Raw genomic sequence first — 9199 nt, 5'->3', positions numbered from 1 at the left:
TAAAAGAACTTGTTAGAACCAGTGGTGGCAGACTTAGACTCTGCGCCTCCAAAGCCCACACCTTTAGCCATTACAAACAGAGCAAGGGGCTCATCGCAGGCGTTATTCTGAAACTCTCTCATCCCACCAAAGGACAATGCGCATTCGTGGACAAACTTATATGAAATGAATTTCTCTGAGTATCTGGGAAGACCTCTGCCTACTGTCTATTTCCCCTTATCCTATGGCTCTGAGTGACTAGGTGGGACCTCAGACAAGACTCTGGAGCTCTAACCCTGATTATTCTAATACGGGCGAGAGTATTTTGCTTTCCCTCCCAACCACCAACCCCAGCACCTTGACAATGAATCAGTCTTCCTGATTGTTGGCTGAAGCTGGGAGAGGTTAAGATCCTCACGTGCTGAGTCCCTGGTGGCAGGTGTTCTGGCTCACACAGAGCTTTCGGGCCTGAGCACAGTCCACTTGATCTCTATCTGTGTGCTTGCTGCGGTCTGGAAGCCCCCAGGTCAGGAGGCAAGCGCCTTAAGCTCAGTCCTGTCTCAACACTCAAGATAGTTGCACAAGGATGTGGATACCGTTTTGTCATTTCCCTCTCTTCTTCCTCCTCCCACTTCTCTGGAAAAAGGATGGGCCACGTGGGGATCAGAAAGGTGGGCAAAGTTGGTTAACTGAACCACTACTGTTGGCTAGATAACCTCCGGGACTTCCTGTTACCTCTCACCCAAGAGTCCCAGATCACATAGCCTGACCCTTGCAGGGTTCCAAAGTGGACGGAAATGGATGGGCGGCTCCAGAAGCAGGTTAGGACTCTCATCGGTCCATCAGCACCTTTCTCTGGAACAACTGTGGTAGTTAGAGGACTTCGGCCAGAGGACCCCTCCTGGAAGTGATGGTGACCGGTCCTTCGGTAAAGGAAAGGCTCGATTGTGCTAAGGCTTCCTGCCCTGACAACTCCCGGCGTAGCCCCCGCCGCGCAGCAGCCGCCTTTCTGCGGGCCGGCCGGCTGGAGAGGCGGGGCAGGAAGGCTAACGCAGGAAAGGGTTACGGGAATAGCTTTCCAATGACAAAGTCTGGAAGGGACCCATGCCTCCGCCCCTCTGCGGGTTCAGCTGGCACTGTGCAGGGAGGAAAGCGAGGGCGATCCGCAGCCGGGCCTCCCCTCCCGCCCACCCCCAGCCGCGGGCGCTCCCGGCTCGGCCCTCCGCCGAGGCAGCCGGCGTGTGCCTAGGGCAGCGGGTCACCAGGCTCCGCCCCCCAGCCGCCCGGCCCGGGGGACGGCACTTTGTTCAGGATGCCGCCTCCTTCTCGTAGTGGAGCGGGAGCCCGCGGCCGCCCCAGTGTGAGGCTGGAGGCCGGAACGCACAGCGCGGGCTGAGACTCGCGCAGGGAGCCGGCTGGGCCCCGGGAAGCCCGGGGAAACTTTCTGATCGCGAGGAGAGGACGCTCGGCACTGCGCTGCTCGGGCGATGCGCAGCTCTGCGCGGCGGCGGCGCGGACCCACAACCCGGGACCAGAGGCGCTCCGGTGAGTGGCCCGCAAGGGGCGGGCGGGCGCGGCGGCAGCGCTGAGCTCTGCACTTGGAGGGGCTCGAGTCAGCCCGAGGGAGGAGAGTATGGTGCCCGAGGGGGGCTGCGGGCTGGCGCAGAAGAAGCGCGGGATACGGGATGTTAGTGGCTCCGCCAGAGTGCCTAGACGCCGCGGCTGGACTTTGTCCTAGGGTTGACAATGCGACCATCTAACTCCAACCCTCTGAGCTTCAGTTTCCCTTCCTAAGAAATAACCTGCCATTTAAAGTACACTAAATTCCTGCAATCAAAGGCACTTAATGCTGTGTTATTACACACACACACACACACACACACACACACACAGAGAGAGAGAGAGAGAGAGAGAGAGAGAGAGAGAGAGAGAGAGAGAGAGAGAGAGAGAGAGATCTCCAGACACACATAGTTAAGTCAGACCACCACCACCACCCCCACTCTGGAGCAGCTAGTTAACTCTTCGAACATCCCAGGAGGAGCTAAGGACAGCTGGGGCAGGTGACCTGGCTAGGCTGTTCCAGAAAGTGTGCACTGCCCCGCCACCACTACCATCCCCCTGCACTGGGGATACTCTGAGAAGCGCCCTCTTCAAGGCTGTTTCTTCTGGCGCCTGCCCAAGACGTCTGGGAGCAGAAAGAGCATCTCCGGGGAGAGAGGAGGGAGGAGAAAAGAGGAGCTGGGGAAATGTGAGAGAGATGCTCACCTGAGGGTGCGGGCGCGGTGTCTGGTTTTTTTGTGGTTCCTTTTCATCTTCTGAGTCTACCAAAACTGGCCATGGGGTAGAGAGCTGGCCAAGTCTGCTGATGGCAGAAAGGGAAGGAAGGAACTGGGGCGGACCTGAGTGGTGAGTGGTTCGGGCAGTGCAATAGAGAAATGTCCATCCAGCAAAGAGAGTCCCTTGTCCCCCAGAGCTGAACACAGGAAAATCAGCTGGTGACTCAATGGGACTTTGTTAGGACGGTCGGAGAGCGCAGCTGGCGCCGGCTTAAGGGAAGTGCTGGATCCCCCCTTGATAACAACACTGTTTATCTGGCTTCCTGTTTCAGCCATTGGGATACCATTGGCTGGTTTAAATTCAATGCTGAGAAGCCTGTGGCCAGTTCTCCCGGCAAAGGCTGTGGGCCAATACAGACTTTGGCACTGTCACCTATTTAAATCCCTGGACTTTTGGCACCCCTGTCACTCACTTGTTAGGAGGACTTCTCACACAGTCACTCCAGAGACCTTGGCTTCCCTCAGGACACCCATACCCATTCCTCCGTCTTATTGACTGTTTTCATCCTGCTTTGGTTCGTGCATGCATCTTTATACCCTGGAAACGGACCGGCAGCAATATGGATGTCTCTTGAGATGTGCTTTCCACAGGGGAGGGTTTCTAGGTGAATTCTCTGTCAGCCTGTAGTTTTTCTGTCTGGCTGTGCTATGCTTTTTGGATTCGAGGACAAATAGTTCTTCACCTTCCTTGCTCTGGTCCTTATGCTTATAAAGTTGATCCAGAGAGAGACTTTTGGAAGAACAGACACTTTTTCAGCTGTGTGTTAGCCTCCAGGGACCTTTACCTGAGGTTGCCAGGTAAGGGGGCTGTTGCTAATCTGAGGCCTCCAGAGGGCTGGTCTTAACCCCCAGGGCAGCCCTTTGATTCTGCTTTGGATTTTAGACAGATGAGAATTTTCATACCAGCCTTCCTTCCCCTGTCACTCTGACCAGCACATCGTAAGCAGTTTATAAATATTTGCCAACCTAATAAAACTGGGAGGGGAAATATTTTTTAAGATTTATTTATTTATGGGTGTCTTCAGACACAGCAGAAGAGGGCTTCAGATCTCATTGCAGATGATTGTGAGCCACCATGTGGTTGCTGGGATTTGAACTCAGTATCTGGAAGAGCAGTCAGTGCTCCTAACCAGTGAGCCATCTCTGCAGCCCTGGGAGGGAAAATCTTAATGGCATCCAGAGACCACCCTTCATTTCATGCAAATGGCAGGCTACCTGTTCTTTAAGAGTTGCTTAATTTGTCTGCCCCCTGAAACCACCCCATACAATAGTCTAGGTTTGGGTAGCTGGTGGCCCTGGTGAGTCTTGGCCTGTTTGTCCTTACCTTGCCTAATTTGTCTGCTACCTCAACTAAATGTGAACAGTTTCCGCACAAGACCTCAAGCATGCTAAGCAAAGTGCACCAACCAAGCTACAGCCTGGTCCCCAGCGCAGCCTTGGCCCAGTAGGAAGGAGCTCCAGGGTGCATGAAGGCATCTTTTCAAGCCTTCCACTTTTAGTTAATGCCACCTCTCCCTCTTTTAAAGTACCCTTGAATCTTTACAGGGTTTATCACGGGCTAGCATTTTAAAAGAACCTCTGGGTTTCAGCCCAACCTCTTCTCCCCTCCCTTCAGCTCAGAATTCAGGCCTCCTGAAGGAAGGGCTGGGCTTCTGGCCACACAGCTGTGGTCCTACAGAGCCCGCCTAGGGCTCAAGCCTCTCTCTCCAGAGGTCTGTCTCTTTAGCAAATCGCCACCTTGTATGCAGATCTCTGTCTGTAGAATTTGCATGTACAGATCTCAGCAGATAGTCCTGAGCTGCCAGTGGGAAAGAGAGAAGCAGATACACAGGAAGAGCCCTCTCCAGCCACCAGCTCTTCTTCTGTGGAACACTGGGATCTAAGAAGTGTGGTAATACTTGGCAAACACTTTATCTTGCTGCCCCCCCAGTCTCTCTCTCTCTCTCTCTTTCTCTCTCTCTCTCTCTCTCTCTCTCTCTCTCTCTCACACACACACACACACACACACACACACACACACAAATAATTTAAAACATTTTTAGTTTCCTTTTCTTTTTTTAAAGTTCCTTTTTAGTTAAAAAAAAATTACCAGCTTCTTAAGTGGGAACACCCTTCTCCTTTGCTTGGGTCTAATCTCCTAGGGAGGCTGACTCAAGCTTAGTTTCCTCCAAGGGGTCTGGGATTTTGCTTTCCAGCTTCCTGTGACTCCTAAAACAAGAAGGGAGGCTGAATGGCTATGACCCAGACCAATCTGAATGGCTCCATGGCTCTGATTCAGCTTCTGATGCACCGAGGACCGTGAAGCCCCCACTACCACCCTCATCAAATCTATTTGCTCTATTTAATTTTAATATGAGATGTATTAATATGCATGAAAAACCAGAGGCACTGGTGCATGCACCTTACCCAGGACTGTTAATAATAAGATGTTTCCACTTCAAAGGACTACGAGACTGTTCTGATGGTCAGTCCTCTGATGTTCTGAAAGCTTACCTAAATGGATTTGTTTCTTAATTTCCTTTCTAGATTGTGCGCTGCCTGTATGTTTGTATGCCGGTCTTATGACCTGCTGAATTTACCCGGCAGTGTTCTTGTGTATGAATTTGGAGTCCTCTGTATCTGATTTAAGTGGGTGCTTTCTTTCCTAGCCCGATTGCTCGGGCTGTAACTTTCAGTACAATATTTGATTAGCCACAGCGACAGAGGTATTCCCCCCTCTTGTTCTTGGTCTTAGGGAAAAGCTTTGTGTCTTTCACCATCTAATATGAAGTGAACTGTGGCTGTCTCATATTTGCTTTTTATTACCTGGCAATGATTCACTTCTATTTATAATTTTCTAAGTTTTTTTTTTTATTGTGAAAAGATGCTGTATTGTCTCAAATGCTCTTTCCGTCATGAACCATGTGACTTCTTTCCTCCCTACAAGATGCTCACTTGCTGTTCTTCATTTCTCTCCTTCACCGAGCTACCTTTGCATTCAGAGATAAATGGCTGTGGAAGGTTTCTTTTTCTTTTTTCAATGGACCTGAACCCGGATGAGATAGTGCTGATTATATGTTTCTTTACTATTGCACTTGGAGCATTAAAAAAAAAAGTTATCATGGGAAAATATATAAAACATAAAGTTTACCCATTTAACAATTTTTTTTTCTTTTGCGACCTGGTCTCTCTCTCTATAACCCTGGCTCTCCTGGAACTCTCTATGGAGACTCAGACTCACAGAGATCCGCCTGCCTCTGCCTCCTGAGTACTGCTGAGATTAAAGGAGTGACCACCAAGCCTGGCTCAACAACTTTTTTAAAGACAAAGAATAAAAAGGCAGTATGATACAAACTGGCCACAAGATCTGATCCCCCTGCCTCAGCCTCCCATTTACAAACTTGCACCATTATACCCAGCTTTTCTAGCCACTCATCACGGTACAGTTTAGTGGAACTGGATACCGCATGTTGTTCTGTAATCACCACCAGCAGCTATCTCTGAAGCTTTTAAACCCTCCCGACCTAAAAGCTACCTCAGCAGGTCGGCCCGGGCTGTGATTCCAGTACTTAGAAGCTGATCCAGGAGGAGGTGGAGGTTGAGTCCTGTCAGGGCTGTAGAGCAAGCCCCTGTCTCAAAAATAAAACTAAACAATGAATAAAACCTCCGTTCCCCTTCTCCTCTCTTCTGGCAACCAAAATTTTATGTTTTTTTAATCTATAAATTTGTGACCATCTCTTTAAGAACTCCAGGGCCGAAACCTTCTGTTCTCTTGTCTTTTAGTCTTCCAAAATGTCCCTCAGTCTGGACATGGCCACTCAGGTTAGATATGAGCTGATAATTGGTGGCCATTCTAAGTGACTTTCCTTTCCTCCAGTGGTTCTGCATTTTGCTTGTCTTTTCACTTCAAGGTGGGAGGACCGTTTAAACATTGCTGATCTTTGGGACATCCCCCAGAGACTTAGCTTCAGTACCTGTCATTTAAAATGAATCTGCCTTGGTAATTCTGCTGCTGTGTGAGGGTCAGGTCTACAACCGCCTGAGCTGATTTACTGGCCGGACCCTTTGACTGCTGACAGCTTCCCGGGAAGCTGTTCCCACCTGGCTGGTCAGCAGTGCCAACCCACTTCACACCTTGTTACTAACTGTAAGATCGATCTACAAACACGGTCAATGGCAACTTCCATAGAATGAAAACTTTCAAAGTGAAAAGAGCACTAATTCCGTAGTCTCAGCCCCTCATAAAATCTGTCTTATACTGTTCTTCCGGCATCTCTGTTACCAGGGAACTCCTAACAACAGTGCCTAAATCGGCTTATTTTTTATGTGATAGTTCTGCTTTCTGAGTTCCCCTTGTATTTAAAAAAAAAAAAAAAATGCCATGGTTGTGACCTTTATGCCCTGGTGGAAATCACCACAGTGTTGTTGAGTATCTTCAAAATGCACCCCGAAATCAAGCCACACAGGCTGAGTGGAATTGCCTGTATTACCGTTTGAAAATAGCCACCCTGGCCCTGTCCTCCTTTCTTCCTTGGTCCCACCAGCCCTTCAAACTATCACTTGGTGGGGTGGCAGGGATGTTCAGAGAACACGTTTGTTGTGCCAGGAAGATTCCGAGCCAGCCTTGGGGGGTCACACTTCATATCTTGACTGAGTGTGTAAGGGTAATGTCCATGAATGTCCAGCAGGCACTGAATTTGAAATGAGTCTCCACATTTGCTCCATTCATTGTTCTATATCATCTTAAGCAGGCTTCAGAACCTGTTCGAGACACGGTTTCTTCTCCGCAGAACGCGGGATGAGAATATCAAACTCCTGGGATGTTACATTCCCAGCCCTCCTGATCGGCACCCTTACCCTGCATGTGGACGCACACCCCACATGGAGATGCTCTCAAAAGTGTCACGTTTGTGGGAAACAGCTAGAGAGTGACTGCATGAATTGAATCTATGGCAAAGGTGTGTGTTCAATAAATGTCACATTCTTCCTTCTCCTCCCTCAGTCCACTTGGCACCCATGGAGCAAGCTACAGTTCACTCCTGCTGTGTACAGAAACGCAGCAAATTCATCTTGGAGCTTCCTGGTATTGGTGATCTGTAGACAGTTCACCTTGTATTACCTAGTTGGCAAAGTAGTGTTTTCACCCCTGGCCCCGGCCATTTTTAGATTGAAGACCTGAGAACTGTGCTCTCCGAGAAAGGATTAAAAGAGAGCCTAAAGCAACAAAAAGTCTTACTGGTTCTTCTGCACATTTTATTTTGGTGTTATCTGGTGTGAGGGAGTAGACGTCAAGCGTAGCATAGACTGGATATTTGAGAAATTATTGTTAGAGTCAATTCCCAGCGTCCGTTTTCCCAGCTCATTGGTGCAGGTAATGAAGTTGACTGGAAAGGAGAAACAGGGCTCCCGGTGGTGCCAAGACACCACACACACCACCTGTTCCCTCCTTGCTTGCCATGAACAAAGGAGAGGCAGCTGAGGAGACACACAGTGGAGGTGCCCAGCCAGGACCGTAACCCGGCAGCTGCCTCCCCGTCTCTCCTTGGCTGGTTCTGTGAAGTCGCCTGGCTTTTCTCGTCCAAAGCATTGGAGAAGCTTGATTGTGTGGGAGACCTAGATGCTCCCACCGGATGTTCATTGGTCCTCAGACCGCTGAGCTTTAAGAGGGCAACCATGATGCTCGCTCCTGTTCTGAGTGGAAGCTGTGTCCTCAAGATGCCAGGGATGTGTCCTTCCATACTACTTTCCCCATCAAGGATGTGTAAGAAAAATTCAAGCCAGCAGAGAAGGGGAGGGCAGTGAGCATCCAATGGCTGTTCTAACGTTTTATTACCTGTACCCTCCTATTCTTTCTTACGTGAGGAAGAAGGAGGAACCCCTTAGAAACTACATAGAGACTATATGTAGAGAAGAAGGGGGAAGACAGATCATATATATGTTGCAGTAAATATTAAATTGATGCTTTATCTCTTTATCAGCCCCCATGGTCTCACTCTGAGGATGCCACTTTAGTGTGGAGTTGAGTGCAGGGATTGTCACTCAGTTTACAGGCTACATTCTCCATAAGATTCCCTTCCCAGGCAGTTCACTCAACCCACCCTGGTGCCTCTGTCCCAGGTGGCTATGACTGCCCCAGCATGTTTCTTTATCCCACCGCCTGGCACAAACATTACTCCAAAGCCCAGTAGCTTTTCATAGTAGGTTTTTATATATTAAGTTCTCAATCCACGAACCCTCTACACAATACGATTACATATTGGACATAGAGACAAAGACACAAACTGCCCTTTTATAAGAGATAAAAAGACTTATAGAATCCCTTAAGAATATTCATATCTACCTATTGCCAATTACAGCCACCAAGATCTAGGTCAGCTTTCTCCAGCTCCATCTTGATTTCTCTTCCTCAATCTCTGCTCCTCTTCCGTTTTCCTACCTTTTCTCTGCCTACCTCACCACGGTCCAATTATGTATCACCTTCACATTAACCCATTTGTGTGTGTGTGTGTGTGTGTGTGTATGTGTGTGTGTGTGTGTGTGTGTGTAGAGAACAATGTAACAAAATGTCATTGTCAAGTAAATTTAAACACTCATTATTTAAGAATATATGCAGAGCCATTTGAGAATAATTGTTGCTATCATGACACTCAAACCCTAAATACATAGAACAGAGACATTCTCTTACATACCTACTGTGCCTTAATCATACCCAGTAAAGCCAGACCTGACAGAATTAGTTAAAATATGAGCCATATCAAACTCCTAGGTTGTTCTCTAAGCACACAGAGGGCTGCTCACTTTTTTTTCTTAATGGGCTGGATGCTGTGTTGAGGCCTAAATTGAAGTTTTATCTCCTGGAAGGAAGGTCAGTGTCTTTTCAATAGAGGATGAAGAGCACTTGATTG

At 48.7% G+C, this 9199-nt stretch overlaps 1 protein-coding gene across 1 annotated transcript in view; it reads left to right on the top strand.

Moving 5' to 3' along the window:
- Positions 1–1322: 1322 nt before the first annotated feature.
- NAV1 (neuron navigator 1) overlaps positions 1323–9199 on the top strand; it is a 247604-nt gene continuing 239727 nt past the window's right edge. Inside the window, exon 1 of the mRNA XM_080918567.1 lies at positions 1323–1524. The gene's annotated coding sequence lies outside the window, so the exon portion shown is untranslated. The remainder of the gene's footprint in view (positions 1525–9199) is intronic.

This window comes from Micromys minutus (genome assembly GCF_963924665.1).
Source record: "Micromys minutus genome assembly, chromosome: 6".
Taxonomy (NCBI): domain Eukaryota; kingdom Metazoa; phylum Chordata; class Mammalia; order Rodentia; family Muridae; genus Micromys; species Micromys minutus.
The sequence above is the reverse complement of the archived record's forward strand: the minus strand, read 5'-3'. Positions and strand labels throughout refer to the sequence as shown.